At 36.3% G+C, this 17877-nt stretch overlaps 1 protein-coding gene across 10 annotated transcripts in view; it reads left to right on the top strand.

Annotated features, from left to right (window-relative positions):
* Nucleotides 1–17877, top strand: part of rbfox3a (RNA binding fox-1 homolog 3a) — a 450519-nt gene that overhangs the window by 184723 nt on the left and 247919 nt on the right. The gene's annotated exons all lie outside the window — the stretch shown is intronic.

The following is a 17877-nucleotide window of genomic DNA, read 5'->3' as shown; positions in this document are numbered from 1 at the left end:
AAAGATTTTTATTATTAACAATAATCAAACTCTTTTTGCTGCTTAATATTTTTGTGGAAGATTTTTTTCCCCCTTACTTACTTGCCCTAAACTTGAATAGTAGTCTATCACGGTTCCACAAAAAATTAAGCAACAAAAACTATTGTCTCTGTAACCTTTGTGTTACCTGTTATCTTTTTGTTCGTCTGCCATAAATCATGTTGTCCTCATTGGCAAAGTTCAACAATTCTACTCGTTTTTAAAGTTCATTTGTGAGACATTTGGAGATGTCAGGCTTGAGATTGCAAAACATCTCCTCATTCAAAGCAAAGTGAGTGCAGTGCATTAAATCCAAATGATGTTAGGTTGTTCTGGTCAAAATCCCTGTATGAACTGCTTAAATGCAAGTAGGTGGTTTTAATCAAACCTTTGTGGCACTTATCCTTGCCACTTAAAGGAAATGAATAAATAGAAAAGGTCACAGCAAACTTTTTGACCCGCAGTGAAGTGATGCCACTTCTAGAGACAAATCCTGCATCAATACAGCAATATTGAAACAGTTTTTACTGCTTTATAGAAATCTTTTAGTAATATTATAAATGTCTTTACTGTCAATTTTGATCAACTTAAAATGTCATTGTTTAATAAAAGAATTAATTACTTACTTACTTTTTTTTTCTTACTTACCCTAAACTTTTGCATAGTAGTCTATCACAGTATCTGCAGAAATATTAAGCAACAAAAATGATTTTCAACATTTAAAATATTAAGAAATATTCCTTGAGCACCAAATCAGCATATTTCTGTAGGATCATGTGGCACTAAAGACTAAAGTAATGGCTGCTGAAAATTCATCTTTGCCATCACAGGAATAAATATATTAATATGGAAAATATTTCTTTTAAAATGTATTAATATTTCGCAGTGCTACTGTTTGAACTGTATTTTTTATCAAATAAATGGAGCCTTGATGGCCTCATTCAAAAACAGTCCAAAAAGTTAAATTGTTCCAAACTTTTGACCGGTAGCATATATTTGCAATTAAATCTAATTGTACAGTACATGAACTGACATTTGCATGGCTATTCTTGGTGAATTCCCTCTCTGTGTTTAAGACTGGCGAGAGGTCATCCCAGTGGATGCTGGTCTGGAGACACTGCGAGGACTAAGCATTATCTGATAGTTTCATGTGCTGAGTGTTTCCTCGCTCTCTCCAGCTCTGGAGTCTCTGATCCAGTCACTAGACACCAGAAGCTAGAGTGAGGAGGCCAGCCTGTCCCGTTGAGAGCCAGCGGTGGTCTGGGGATCCAGGTGCTGAGGGGGCCTCATGCACAGATGGCTGGCTCATGCCTGTCTAGCAGGGCTGGCCCGAGGCCGGACAGGTGGGTGCTTTCTGGGCTTTCTGCTGTGGGTTGACCAGGCAGTCTGGGCCTAGGGCAGTGAGTAATGCCAGCTGTTTTCCTGGTGCATACCCTTTGCTTGTCAAGCCTTCCCAGCTGCCCCTACAGAACCACAAGATGGCCTCATTGTGTCTCAGATTCCAACAGCAACAAAGACTCAAATCTGGGTTTGAGATAACAGACGGGGCCTCTTGAATTATTCCAGCCAATTTAAATATGGACACATTTCTGCACTAATAGATGAGTAAATAGCTGGACTGGTTTACATGGAACTGACTCACAGTTATGAATACCAGCGTGCATCGAATGTGGCAAGCCTGGGTCTTGGTTATTGATGAACCAACAAACCCAGCTGGTGGTTTTTGTCAAATCCATTTAATCAAGGTTGGCTGTAATTAGCAACACTAGGTGGGAATCTATAATGTGTCTCTAATTATTGCAGCTATTTTGTGAAATTAATAGATTCTCTTCTAAACTAGAATACAAATTATGGCTTCAGTGTTTTTTTTTTTTGTTTTTTTTTTTCTTTTTTTGTAAATGAATAAACTGGAGATGAACATTTATGAAGGGCAAACAAGTGCTATATGTAATCCAAATGATGTATTGTATATTATACTTTATTATGCCATGGTCTGTCTGAATACTCGATTCTGATTGGCTGGCAGGTGTTGATTAAATTCGTTTAACTGCACAGGTAGTTCCAGGTCAGTTTAATCACGTTCTATATTAATGTGCTTCCTATAAACATTCCTATAAACCATGCAAAACATTTCCTCATTCAGGGCAAAGTGAGTGCAGTGCATTAAATCCAAATGATGTTAGGCTGTTCTGGTCAAAATCCCTGTATGAACTGCTTAAATGCAAGCAGGTGGTTTTAATCAAAGCTCTGTGCCACTTAAAGGAAATGAATAAATAGAAAATGCCACGGCAAACTTCCTATTTGACCCACAGTGAAGTGATGCCACTTCTAGAGATATTAATGGGCTTCCTATAAACATTGGTAACCATAGTAACATACAGTTACAGTTGAATAGTAATACAGACGAAAATAACCGTCATTTTTATCGTTCCGGTCAAATATTGCAGCGCAAATATTATTAACACCTTTAATATGTGAATGCTGGCAAACCATGGCATAAACGGGATAGTCAATGGCTAACTGTGCATTAAACGATTTGAATGCACTTCGCAGAGTGGTTCTTCGCCTCCACGTCGTGCATTCAAATTGTTTAATGCACAGCTAGCCGTTGATTATCCCTTACATATCAGAGAGTTTACACTACTTTTCAAATGTTTCAAATGTAACTTTTATTCATCAAGGACAGTTATAATGTTAACAAAAGATGTCAATCTCAAATAAATACTGTTCTTTTGAACTTTCTATTTATTAAATAATCCTGAAATAAAATGTATCATGGTTTCCACAAAAAAAAAAAAGCACAACGGTTTTCAATATTAATAATAAGAAGAAATGTTTCTTGAGCATATTAGACAAAATATTACAATGATATCTGAAGGATCATGTGACACTGAAGACTAAGAGTAATGTCTTCTGAAAATTAGCTTTGCTATAACAGGAATACATTGCAATTTAAAATATATTCAAATTTGAAATTGTAATAATATTGCATATTTTGTAATGCTTTAAAAGACATGTCTCAATGTATTTTTGAAAAAAAAAAAAAAAATGCAGCCTTGAACATTTTACAAAATTTTACCGACCACATATGGAGTGCAGAAATGAGCAGAGATCTGAAGCATATGCATGTATAGTAAATCCAGGTAATTCATTTATGGTTCTGGCTCTTTTGACGTAGATTAGGCTTGTATCCAGTATAACTATACCTTCTGCATTTTAGCAATAGGAACAGCATTCACTGACAGAAGGCAGCTGGTAATTGCATAATTATTTATAGTCAAGGAAAGAAGCAGGGTATTTTAATTGATTGAGAGTAGAGTAAGAGACCATTTGGCGTTTATTAATTTATTTTAACATTTTGTCTCTGTAAGGTAATATACCATTCCATTACTTTTTTTAATTCATAAATCATTTTGTCCTCATTGGCAAAGTTCAACAATTCTACTCAGAACCCATCTAAAGTTCATTTGTTAGACATTTGGATATGTCAGGCTTGAGATTGCAAAACATCTCCTCATTCAGGGCAAAGTGAGTGCAGTGCATTAAATCCAAGTGATGTTAGGTTGTTCTGGTCAAAATCCCTATATGAACTGCATAAATGCAAGCAGGTGGTTTTAATCAAAGCTCTGTGCCACTTAAAGGAAATGAATAAATAGAAAATGCCACGGCAAACTTCCTATTTGACCCGCAGTGAAGTGATGCCACTTCTAGAGAGAAAACCTGCATCAAGCAGCATAAAGAGAACTCAGAGCTCTCAAATACCGTTTCTCTCGATTTGTTAATTTACTATATCTGAAGCCTATCTTTTCTCTAACCTTCCGTGTAGAGCCGGGATGTTTCTCCGCTTTAATCCTCTTGTATAAATCATTTAAGCTACTGTAGACCTGAGTTTTGAGGCAGGACAAAGGAAATTCATTTTTAACACAATATCAAAGGCTTTCTCTTTTTAGCACAGCTTCATGCTATTGATTTCCCCCTCCTGTCATGAAAACAGGAACTTTTTTTATTCTTATCTTCCCCCGTTTACCCTTTCATCAGAGGGTGTGTGGAATAATGAAGCTACAGCCGAGCTCTGTGTCATTTACATAAATGATTATATTGCAGTTTCACACTTATTTGCATGGGCCTCCATGGTTGTATTATGAAAGTCATATATTATTCCAGTGCCACTGCCCAGGCAACTGAGTAAGAGGGGGGCTTTTATGTTCTCATATATTGTAAAAGTTTTGTGGCTTGGATTGTGGAGCTCCATACAGCCTTTGCAACGAATTTGAGTTTCTTATTACATGACCATCTGAGCTTATATCCTGTATTAAGACATTCAGCCACAAATCAATGCAAGGCAGAAAGAGCAGTGGCTGAAAACACTCATCCAAATATGTGTTCATATTCATAATTAAATCTTGTTAGCATGTAGAGCGATATATCGTTAGTTATGAGAAAACATGCATGTGTATGCACTCTATAAACATGTAACATTTTCAGTTTCTATATTTGGTAGTAATCTGCCACTAAATATAGTGCAATACATACAGTCATGGCCAAAAATATCGGCACCCTTGGTAAATATGATCAAAGAAGGCTGTGAAAATGAATCTGCATTGTTAATCCTTTTAATCTTTTATTTGAAAAATTCACAAAAATCTTAACCTTTCATTGCATAATAAGAATTTAAAATGGGGGAAAATATCATTATGGAATAAATGTTTTTCTCAAATACACGTTGGACACAATTATTGGCCCCCCCTAGAAATTCTTATGCGTAAAATATCTCTGAAGTATATTCCCATTCATATTCACAATTTTGAGCACTTCAGGGTGATTATGAACATGAAGTTATCCAGCCATGGCTTCCTGTTTCACAGAAATATAAATAGGATTGAAAACAAAGCCGAAATTCCCTTAATCATCCATCACAATGAGAAAAACCAAATAATATATTTCTGATGTGCAGCAAAAGATAATTGAGCTTCACAAATTAGTGAAGTGGCTTTAAGAAAAGAGCTAGAGCAGTGAAAATTCCCATTTCAACAATCAGGGCAATAATTAAGAATTTCCAATCAACATAAAATGTTATGAAACTGCCTGGAAGAGGACGTGTGTCTATATCGTCCTAATGCATGGTGAGAAGGAGAGTTTGAGTGGCTAAAGACTCTCCAAGGACCACAGCTGGAGAATTGCTGAAAATAGTCTCGGGGTCAGAAAACCTTAAAAAAAAAATGATCAAACAGCACCTACATTATCACATGTTGTTTGGGAGGGTTTTAAGAAAAAAAAAATGCTTTCATGAGTGGGGTGAACTGAAGAGAAGAAGCACCAACATGGAGCTGGGAATCTAAAGGGTCTGGAGTGATTCTGGATGAAGGAATGGTCTCTGATCTCTTGTCAGGTGTTCTCTAACCTCATCAGGCTTTATAGGAGAACATTTAGAGCTGTTAAACTGGCAAATGGAGGTTTTAAAAAGTATTGAATAAAAGGGTGCCGTTAATTGTGGCCAACGTGTATTAGAGAAAAACATTTATTTCATAATGATATTTCCCCCCATTTTAAATTCTTATAATCCAATAAAAGGTTGGATTTTTGTGAATTTTTTTAATAAAAGATCAAAAGGATTAACAATGCAGATTAATTTTCACAGCCTTCTTTGATCATATTTACCAAGGGTGCCGATATTTTTGGCCATGACTGTATGTATGTATGAACGTGTTAGTGTGGTTGATTTGACCATCCTGTCACACCAGGAAGCATCTTGTATCTTTAAATAATGCATAATATGCCACAAAAAATGAGTTTTATATATCTGTGAGAGAGTAGTTTTTCTGACACATTTGGTCAAATACATTTTATCACACCCATAAGGGTTTATAACTATTATATATATATATATATATATATATATATATATATATATATATATATATACAGGTGCTGGTCATATAATTAGAATATCATCAAAAAGTTGATTTATTTCACTAATTCCATTCAAAAAGTGAAACTTGTATATTATATTCATTCATTACACACAGACTGATATATTTCAAATGTTTATTTCTTTTAATTTTGATGATTAGAGCTTACAGCTCATGAAAGTCAAAAATCAGTATCTCAAAATATTAGAATATTACTTCAGACCAATACAAAGAAAGGATTTTTAGAAATCTTGGCCAACTGAAAAGTATGAAAATGAAAAGTATGAGCATGTACAGCACTCAATACTTAGTTGGGGCTCCTTTTGCCTGAATTACTGCAGCAATGCGGCGTGGCATGGAGTCGATTAGTCTGTGGCACTGCTCAGGTGTTATGAGAGCCCAGGTTGCTCTGATAGTGGCCTTCAGCTCATCTGCATTGTTGGGTCTGGTGTCTCATCTTCCTCTTGACAATACCCCATAGATTCTCTGTGGGGTTCAGGTCAGGCGAGTTTTCTGGCCAATCAAGCACAGTAACACTATGGTCATTGAACCAGCTTTTGGTACCTTTGGCAGTGTGGGCAGGTGCCAAGTCCTGCTGGAAAATGAAATCAGCATCTCCATAAAGCTTGTCAACAGAAGGAAGCATGAAGTGCTCTAAAATCTCCTGGTAGATGGCTGCGTTGACTGTGGACATCAGAAAACACAGTGGACCAACAGCAGCAGATGACATGGCAGCCCAAATCATCACTGACTGTGGAAACTTCACACTGGACTTCAAGCAACATGGATTCTGTGCCTCTCCACTCTTCCTTCAGACTCTGGGACCTTGATTTCCAAATGAAATGTAAAATTTACTTTCATCTGAAAAGAGGACTTTGGACCACTGAGCAACAGTCCAGTTCTTTTTCTCCACAGCCCAGGTAAGATGCTTCTGACATTGTCTCTGGTTCAGAAGTGGCTTGGTAGCCCTTTTCCTGAAGACGTCTGAGCGTGGTGACTCTTGATGCACTGACTCCAGCTTCAGTTCACTCCTTGTGAAGCTCTCCCAAGTGTTTGAATCGGCTTTGCTTGACTGTATTCTCAAGCTTGCGGTCATCTCTCTTGCTTGTTCACCTTTTCCTACCCACATTCTTCCTTCCAGTCAACTTTGCATTTAATATGCTTTGATACAGCACTCTGTAAACAGCCACACCTTTCAGTAATGACCTTCTGTGACTTACCCTCTTTGTGGAGGGTGTCAATGTTCATCTTCTGGATCATTGCCAAGTCAGCAGTCTTCCCCATTATTGTGGTTTCAAAGAACAAGAGATACCCAGAATTTATACTGTAGGGATGGTCATTTATTCAAACTCAAATGTAAATATTCTAATATTTTGAGATACTGATTTTTGACTTTCATGAGCTGTAAGCTCTAATCATCAAAATTAAAAGAAATAAACATTTGAAATATATCAGTCTGTGTGTAATGAATGAATATAATATACAAGTTTCACTTTTTGAATGGAATTAGTGAAATAAATCAACTTTTTTGATGATATTCTAATTATATGACCAGCACCTGTGTATATATATATATATATATATATATATATATTATGGGTGTCAACGTTAACGCATGCGATTAATCAAAAAATGTTAACATGTTAATATTTTTTTAACGCAAATGAATCGTTTGATAAGGTTTGACCCCAACTTCTTGCCGTCATCGCAGCGCGGAAAGTTATCTATCATTGTGTGATGAGGTTACAGCGAACCAGTGTTGCCGGGGTAACAGCACAAGTGGGTTATTTTGAAAATATAGTCGCGGGAAAAATTACAGAGCCGTGGGGCTACTTTTATAATGTACCGCGGCCGCCCAAGGTGTATATAGACAAATAAAAATGAAAATAGATCCTTTTACTAATGTGTATTATACTTGGAATGTATCCCTGGCAACTTGAGAACGGAGAGGCGGTTGTAACATCAAACAACATGAGTTTCAGCAGAACATACATGTTAAGGCGTTTACACAGCAGAAATAAACTTAATAACAGCCACTATAGATTATATAAGCTAATAAACACACGATTATGATAGATATGGTCTGTATGTGATTTTCTTGAGCTAAAGTGTACATCTGAAATGCAAATTTGTGCAGCGATATAAAAGGCTGTAAACAGCATATTTTATCAACAGTAAACGACCAAATTCTACATGTGATCGTAAAAGGAAGTTATTACAAATGGTGGTTTGAAGTGAGTTCTGAGTAAAAGTGCACTATTAATCAATTAATAAATTGTCTTATGTAGCATGATGCTAATGTTAGCTCTAATGCACCTGTAGATCAGGTCCAATTCTTCTTCATAATGCATTTTGTCATAATACTTCAGGTAAGTTCGCAAGAAATGTTTGTTGTATTTATTTAGAAACACTTTTGATAATAGTTGGGTAAATGTATACTGGGATTGAAGTGATGTGGCTTGGTAAACGTTTTATTGCCAGTTTAAAGGCTAATAATGGCTGAATAAAAACAAAAGAATAATGATAAAAGAATAATAAGGATTATGTCTCATACCTGGTGGAGGTGTGAAAGGTTAAACTAGTTAGTCATGCATTTCTTTTTCAACACATTTACAGGTAAATCCTAGTATTTTTAAATTGCGATTAATCATGATTACTCACAGCCCATGACTGTGATTAACGCGATTAAATTTTTGAATCGATTGACAGCACTAATATATATATATATATATATACACACACTGTATATATGTATGTATTTAAATATACACTATATGAATAGTTGTATTATAAAGCATTTTAACTGTGGTTATAATATTGAGGAGAACATACAACTGCTTGTAAGGTGCATAATAAGATATTATGAATGCTATTATGATATTAAATAGTTTCAAAGTTTCAAATAAAATGTAATCTTGTAAACAGGGTATTTTAAAAATAATTATGCCATGGTCTGTCTGAATACTCGATTCTGATTGGCTGGCAGGTGTTGATTAAATTCGTTGAACTGCACAGGTAGTTCCAGGTCAGTTTAATCACGTTCTATATTAATGCGCTTCCTATAAACATTGGTAACCATAGTAACATACAGTTACGGTTGAATAGTAATACAGACGAAAATAACCGTCCTTTTTATCGTTCTGGTCAAATATTGCAGCGCAAATATTATTAACATCTTTAATATGTGCACTGCGCGTCGGGTGGTTCTTCGCCTCCATGTCGTGCATTCAAATCGTTTAATGCACAGCTATTATCCCTTACATGTAAAAACAATATTTTTCTAAAACATCTCAAAGTACAGATACCAGTGTCAGAGTTGAATTGGATCAACAGCTGATCCTCAGTGGTTGCAAACTGCCTTGAATAACAAAGTGTCCTCTCCTCAGTAGATGCCACCCAGATTTATCACACAGATCACAGATCTCACCAGAGAATTGTTGGCCCCTGTCTAAGCCCTGCAGAATCTGAATCCATGGATCTGAATCAGAGTCAGGCTAAAGACAGCGGAGATATGATTAAGAAACATTTGAATATAACTTTAAACAAACACCGGCTCAAATTAGCTGTCTTATCAGCTGAATTGTCTGTCATCTTCTTCTGTCATCCAGCATAATATTTTTTGCAAACAGAGCAGGTGAGAGAGAAGAGGAGATTGTCTCGCTTGTAATTAGTAAACTGAATGATTGCCAGAATGCAGTAATTTGGCTCTCTCAGTTTGAACGGATTATCCTTGATTTGTTGATAAGTGTGATTTTAACAGATTGTGCTTCTCTCTCACTCACACACACTCTCGCTCTCTCTCTCTTTTACACACACACAAACAATATCTGGTCAGGTATTAGCTTTAATTTGCCATTATAGAAGACTGGGGATAAGTAGAAATATACTTAAATTATACTATAAATAAACACACACACACATTTTACATTGTTTTCCTGCACTTAAAAAAATACAAAACATTTCTAGTAATTTTAACAATTAATTGACGTATAATTATATTAATATTAGTAATAATAAATACAAATTTTAAGTAAAATGTAATTGTAATAAATTTCTTAAGAAGAAAAAGAAACGTCAGGTAACACAGTGAATTACACATGAAATTTTGAAGTACACTGATTGAAGTAGTATTTTTTTTTTCTCGTAAAACATGCTCCAATAATATTTGTTTACAACTTTGAAAAAAGATTTTTGCATTGTTTAATGACAGTTTCCATTGTGACAGCTTATCATGAAGTATGACAGCATGTTGTCACAAAAAGTTAACATGTCCAGTACTGCATCCTTTTTTTTTCCCTCTGGTAATAATGATGGTAATGTTCAATAGCTTTAAGGGATGTGTCTCTACAAAAATCTGTACAAAAACTTCAAAATAAACCACCTCTGAGAAATCTCCCCATATTCCAAATTAGTAACTCAGATTGTATTTAAACTCTTACATTAAAAAAAAAAAAAAAAATCAAAAACTTGAGAAAAAAAAAAAAAGACAAAACAACAGTGCATTGTCTGAACACAGTGTTTGATTCTTTGATCTTTTCTTTGTCAGTGATAATGACTACTGTATCAGGCATGTGTGTCTGTTTACAAGGTCATTATCTGACTTACCACTATGACGTGACACCTTCGGCCATCTACAGCACGCTTTTGCACTTCATATAAGGATGATTGCCTGATGGCAGCGACGGCGTGTGTGCATGTGAGGGGGGCTTTGTCTTGCCTTTGAAGAATAGCACCGAAGGCCTGCTGAGATTAAAAGGTGGCCTTTGCATTTCCATTATTCATTTGGTACCCTGCATTTTGTTTTCAACCCCAAAAAACATGCACTGACATCAAAGGGAAAATGAAGGAAGAAGTGGAAAAGAAAAAGGCATTCCAAAGAATAGATGTTGCATTTATGTATTTCATTATCAAGGCCTCGGATATCCAACAAGGTTGTTTCCTCTGTGTTGATTACACCATTAGAGTGTTTATGTTATATTGGGATGCATGAAAAACGCCAGGGTTTCATGTGTCGGTCCCTCGTACCCCTGCCCTGTGCTCCGCGTCTTTGAAGTAAGCCCACGCCCGTCTCGGTCCCTCAAGACTGGGATTGTGTTTGACATGTAAACTCCATCTCTCTGAATCAGACCTTATCCAAACACAAACAGCCAACATTAGACACAGCACAAACATGCTTGTCTGGTGGCACACACTGTTATCGCTTGTCGGCCAAATGTCGAGACACTGAAGCTGATGATACATGGTGCAATGATTCCAGCAGTCTTGCCAGGCTGCATTGCAAAATACGGCAGAGTATTTTAGGCACATAGTAGCATTTTAGGGCAATGCCAAGTGTGTTACTACTGTGCAAATTGCTTGGCCAGTATTTTGCCCTGTGGTCCTGCGACATTGCCTAGTAAAATCACTCTAATACCCTGGCAAACTACTGATGCTGACCTTAAAACACCTTAGAATCATCTATGTCCCAGAATGCAATGTGCTCATCTGCATCTTGTTGGATTTTCTATCTGTTCAGACCGTTCAGACCTGTTTGACTAAGGAGTGCTAGATGTGACATTTAACAACAGTTGTTTTTATGCTGTTTTATGAATTTCGGTTTATTCGCTTTTTGTCATCTTGGAATAGAATTTTGTGCATTTTAATTTAACAACATGGATTTTTTTTTTTGCCTTTTTCATAGTTTTGAGTGAGAATTTCGTACATTTTAGGTCTTGATGTGACATTTGACGTAACTGAATTGTTTTATATATTTGAATTTTGTAAATTTGAATTCTAGACTTCATAGTTTTGAATTGAATTTTGTACATTTGAATTTTAGATGTGACATTTAAGAACATGGAATTTTTGTGTCGTATTTTGTAGTTTTAAATGAGAGTTTTGTACATTTTAGTTGTAGGCGTGACATTTGATTTGTGACATTTGTGACAGTTTTAAATTTCATTTTTGTACATTTAAATTTGAATTTGAATTGAATTTGAAATTTTACAAAACAAATATTTGCATGCATATTTGTTATTTGGGACATGGACGCTTGACCTTTGGTCTTGGTTTTATACAATCTGAATTTCACAGGTTTGAATTTAAAAGTTCTGAATTTCCTCCTCTAAAATCTGTAATATTCTAAGCTGAATGTGGCTAATTTAATCTCAAATGTAGTATAACCTGCTGTTTCAAATTCAAAACTATCAAATATGCTAAATATTGAGACCTCAAATTCAAATGTACAAAATTCAAATAATTTTTGCCAGTTTTCTAGGTCCGTACTTGACCACCTCCCAGCATGCATCTCTTCCGCTGAACGTCTCTGGATAGCAGCTCTTCATGGCTGTGAACGGGTTATTACTGGCATCGCCACATTTCATTGGAGGACATTAATATCTGTCATGCGTGCGCACCCCAGCTCCCCACTTCATTTATTCAGCTCGCTTTTGGATTTAATTACGTCTCCAGCCTTCCTCCAGCAAGCTTGCACCAATTATTCTCTAAAACAATGAAGAATTCATTTACACCTGTTGTCAAATAGATTTTTTTGAGGTGGGGGGAGAGGAGAGTTTAGAAGATAATTAAGCCATCATTACATATGATGATTAATGGCAGGCTATTTTTCACATTCTCACTTGCTCTCTTCCTTCCTATTTTTCTTTTTTTTTTTTCCCTAGCTGGCAATTCGAAAAAGATCCCGTCCTTCCACCTCTGTATCTTGGGTACACTTCTCATCATGTCCCAGAAGGCCTTTTTTTATTCACTCCTAAGAATGGTTTCCCTTCATTATTTCTGTCCTACGTCTCTTTGACACATTGCGGCGTACAAGCACAAAGGCGTGACATCAGCTGGCACCGTGATCCCGCAGTAAACTTATCTACTGTAGATCCTGCGCTCTTTGACAGCTCCAAATGTTGCGTGAATGCATTATCAGCGAATACCTTCATAAAAGTATTTGTTAAATTGTACGTCCTGACAATGAGGTGAACCTCGGGTCATGTCGGCATATGTTTGTGCTCTCGCCTTGTTTTCCTGTCCTTTCTGTGTTGAAATGAAGGGGGCCATTAGTGTGTTTCTGACTGGGATCTAAAACAGGCTAATCTGCCTCATTAGGAAGACAGAGGTGTATGTGCAAACGCAGCGGAGGGGAGAACAAAGAGTGGAGGTGGAGAGAAGCGTGGGAGACAGTGGTCTAGAGTAATCCTTATTCCCATATGATTCCAGATCAGATGAAAATTGCGCAAATATTTGGGGGTGAAATTTCCGGCTCGCTTGTGTGGTGCTGAGATGAATCCGACACGGCTGTGACAATTACCATAGGTAATTGGCAGAAACACACACCACACACGCTTCTGAAGTGAGCAGCAGGTGAAAACCATCCAATCACAGCCGTGGATTTGGACTCTATGGACTGTATATGTTAATGTGATCTTATTAGTAAATGTGATATTTCTTAGTAAAGCACTTATTGGTAAAGCGCTTATTAGTTTGAACATACATTTTTGCATTGTAAAATATCAACATATTGCCAGTATCTAAAATATGATTAAGACACAAAACCAGTCTTAAGTCACTGGGGAATATTTGTAGAAATAGCCAAAATACATTGTATAGGTCAAAATTATTGATTTTTCTTTTGTCAAAAATCATTAGGACATTAAGTAAAGATCATGTTCTATGAAGATATTTTGTAAATTTCCTACTGTAAATATATCAAAACTTAATTTTTGATTAGTAATATGCATTGCTAAGAACTTCATTTGGACAACTTTAAAGGCGATTTTCTCAATATTTTGATTTTTTTGCAGATTTTCAAATAGCTGTATCTCGGCCAAATATTGTCCTATCATAACAACCCATACATCAATGGAAAGCTTATTTATTGTGTATAAATCGAAAAAATTGACCCTTATGACTGGTTTTGTGGTCCAGGGTCACTGGACAATGTGCACACAAGCACTCTCAGAAAATAAAGTACCAAAGTGTCATTGTGCCAGAACCTATTCAGATGGTACTAATATGTAAACATTATGCAGTAATATGTACTTTTAAATTACTGATATGTACATTTAAGTGCTAATATGTAGAGCTGCACAATTCTGGAGAAATTGAGAATCTTTTTTTTTTTTTTTTTTTAATAGGTACCATGAGTCAACCTTATTATGAATAGATAACTAATGCAATTTAATAGAGGTTCTGACAAAATTTCAAATGCTTCAGTCTATTTAAAAATATCGAAGTAATTTGAATGAATTATTTAAAAAAAAAAAAAAACAGTTTAAATGAATAATTCAGAGCCTTGTGTCTGGATGAATCAGCATTTTGAACAAATCTCTTGAATGAATGATTCAGTGACTCATAAAGACTTGTTTTCATTGCTGGATGAAGCAGCATTTTTTAATGAATCTCTTGAAAGAATAATAATATATTTTTAATAGTCCCCACCTACTGCCATAACGATGTAGCTCAGTGTAGGGAGTGTACAATCACTTTTATTAGTCTCATCTGCATTTTACTGACAAGCTATTAAATAGTACTTTGTTCATCACTAAAATCACATCTAAAGCCTTTGTTTTAAATGCTGTCAGTATGTTGAGATTGTGTGGTTTAGTGTCTTTATGAAAAACGTATCCTTTTGAGGGTGCACCAGTGGCAGTTCTTGCTCACCTAGATGAGATAAGACATGGCAGACGAAACAAAAAAACACTTCACAACCTACAACTACGAATGAGATCAACCCGATATGCACTAAAGACAATGTAGACAGATTATATTAAAGATGCTGACAGACTTTATAATGAACCACTGGAGTATTTCATCCTTCTCTGTTCCTTCTGGGAAAATTGTCTAATCATCTTGAATCGTCTTAAATTAGTGAGCAACTGAAAAAAAAAAAAAACGCCACCGAGGTCTGAAACGCTTATATCCTGTGACGACTTTGGCAGAAATCTACTTTTCCACCCGGTTGAGTTTCTCTCACAATGTGCTTGTGGATGTCAGGAAAAAGTGCTTAAGAACTTTTAGCTATGCGACCGATTATCTGGCCAACTTTAAGGTGTTCCTGTCCTATCTCTGAGCCCAAGGGAGGGATTTAGCTCAGATTGGAAAATCTAATATTTTCTTCAAATAGAAATCAAATAGAAGTCACCGCACAACCTTTGTGTGGCTGAGCCAGGGAAGATGATACAATGCTGACCCTTGGCTGACAGGGAGTGCAGAGTTAAACGTCTTTGATCTAGAGAGCAGCCACTCACAAGCTTGTGTGTGTGTGTGTGTGTGTGTGTGTGTGAGGGTAGATGAAAATAATTGGAAGCAGAAGGCTAAGTTGAGCTTTCATTGAGATGTCTGAAAACTCTCTGATAGTTAATGGCATATTTTATTTGATAATGTGTTCTAGATAATTTCACCTAGGGGCACCTTGCACCTGTTTTTTAAGGGTGTGCCAGTGGCAATTTTGTCTCACTCGGTGCCCTAAATGAGATGCAAGAAAAGAATCCAAAAACATCAACAACAACAACAACAAAAAACCTCGAAGGCCCATGGTTAACCTAATCCCAACCTAATATAATATTATTCTGCATGTTATAATAATAATAATAATAATAATAATAATAATAATAATAATTATTATTATTATTATTATTATTATTATTAACAGTAAATTACAAGCACCATAACTTTGAATAATTTAAATAATTTTATTATATAAATTTTAAACAGTAATTCACCTGAGAGTCATTGTTAAAATCCCAACCTAATACAATATGATTCTTCACATTTTATTATTATTATTAATATCATCATCATCAGTTTAATGTATTGTTTATTAATTAATTATTTAATGGACTGACCAAATTCAGACATTTTTATCTAGTTATTTTTCTAAAGTTTTGATCAAGTTATAATATTTATCTCAATTATGAAATTTTTTTGCTAATAAAGTTGCCATCGAAACCCACTTGGCTGAAAAAATATGAAGGATTTGCATTTGAATGGGCATTATGCTGTTTGTGTATGTAATCGGCAGAAATTGATGCTGAGGTAAGTTTTCTTTTCCCCCACCGTCAAGCACCGATAATAAAAGGAAAATGTTACACCACTGTGATGCCATTAGAATCTGTTTGTATGGATTACTTGATATTTGACTCTCTCCCACGACAAGTCCCTCGGGACTTTTATCACAAATACCACAGCAACCACAGCAGCCACTTTTGATTGCACTAGTACAGTCAGAATATCAATATATGAGCCAGATAGGTCTGAGAACAAAAAAGAAAAAAATGTTTTATCACAAGCAGTTTTGCTTTGCAACTGCTTGCAGCATCCCAAACTTCGTCTTGTGTAACTTTAGCACTTGATAATCCAGCCCTCATCTCCGCCGAGATTCGAGAATGGCTTTTTACCCTTCTTTGTGCTCGACAGACTTTACTGGAAACATCATATAATGAAGAAACAAATGGAGTCTGACTGGGCATTAACACCAATAAGGATCAAGCAGCCAGCTATCGTGCTCTCCTTAAGACACTCTCAATTAAAGAGACTGAATATCAAAGGCCTTTGCAATCTATGCACAGAAGACTATGTAATTATCCTTTTGTGTTAATGATATTATCCTAATAAAGTCTTGATTAGGTTTGCCACATTACCTTTGTGGCACCGTCTTGATATGAAGGATTAAGGCATTTGGGTTTGTGCGTAATCCGGCTGATAAGAAGAAACATGGAAGCTGTGACAGATAATCAAAGCACATTTGCTTCCCACAGGAGAGCAAATCTCTGACTAGGCTGTGAAAGTGATAGGGCCTGTCAGAGCTGACCACGATCGTTTTAACCAATGAGAGAGACCTGTTCGGTCCTTTCAGATGCCTCTTTGTTGTCCTCTTTGAGCATTATATTGTGTTAGCGGGTAGATTTATGTGCAGCTTCTGTGTGTTTGCCTTGCACTGAGCTTTAGTGTGTGTTCATGCATGCTAATGCTAAAACATTTGCGCATTTACATACATTTCAGTGTTACTTTGTTTGTTTATATGTTAAAATGGATTTTTATGTTTCTCTGTCAGCTTGGTGATTAGATTGTAAAAGCCACGAGCAGATAAAATGCATATTTATGGAAATAAGCAACGGAAAGCAGACTGGTGAGGAAGAAAGCGAGAGAGGTCCAGGTCGACCGGCCCTTGGCAGGGGGTTGTGGTAGGAGCAGATGTAAGGAGACACTCTCGCGCTAGCGGACATATGGCCCTGTACCACAGCTCATGCCAGCACAAGGAGGCTGGTTTACAAAGCTGATGCGGGAAGGGCGGCCTGGTCAGACTTCCTTTCCATGGGCCGGGCAAGCTGCCAATGGACTTGGAGCCGGAAGGGCTTAAGGCTTGGTCTGCGCCAGCGGATATGGCCAGGCCAGAGCTTTACCTCAGCCCCGGTTCTAATTTCCATCCCAGTGGTCTAGGAATGTCCTTCTCTTGGCCAGCAGGGCGCATTCAACCCAGGCAAGGTTTATGACACAAGAATAGCCTTTATAGCAGGGTCACTTCAGGAAACAAATCTGTGGCTTCCTTTGTCACTGGGAGTGTTGGGATTTAACCATCCCATTTGTGTTGTATAGTCTGTGACGCAAAATTCTAAACTATCTATCTATCTATCTATCTATCTATCTATCTATCTATCTATCTATCTATCTATCTATCTATCTATCTATCTATCTGTCTATCTATCTGTCTGTCTGTCTGTCTGTCTGTCTGTCTGTCTGTCTGTCTGTCTGTTTGTCATTCTATTGTTTTATCTATTATTCTGTCTAATAACTATCTATCTATCTATCTATCTATCCACATTCCACAGTCTGTCTGTCTGTCTGTCTGTCTGTCTGTCATTCTATAGTTCTATCTATTATTCTGTCTAATAATAATAATTAATCTACCTAATCATTCTATCTACCTCTAAGGTCAAGAGGTTTTTTTTAAAAAAAGTTTTTT

Source organism: Onychostoma macrolepis, chromosome 12, assembly GCF_012432095.1.
Source record: "Onychostoma macrolepis isolate SWU-2019 chromosome 12, ASM1243209v1, whole genome shotgun sequence".
NCBI classification, from domain to species: Eukaryota; Metazoa; Chordata; class Actinopteri; order Cypriniformes; family Cyprinidae; genus Onychostoma; species Onychostoma macrolepis.
Note: the sequence above shows the minus strand (reverse complement) of the source record. Positions and strands in the feature narration are given on the sequence as shown.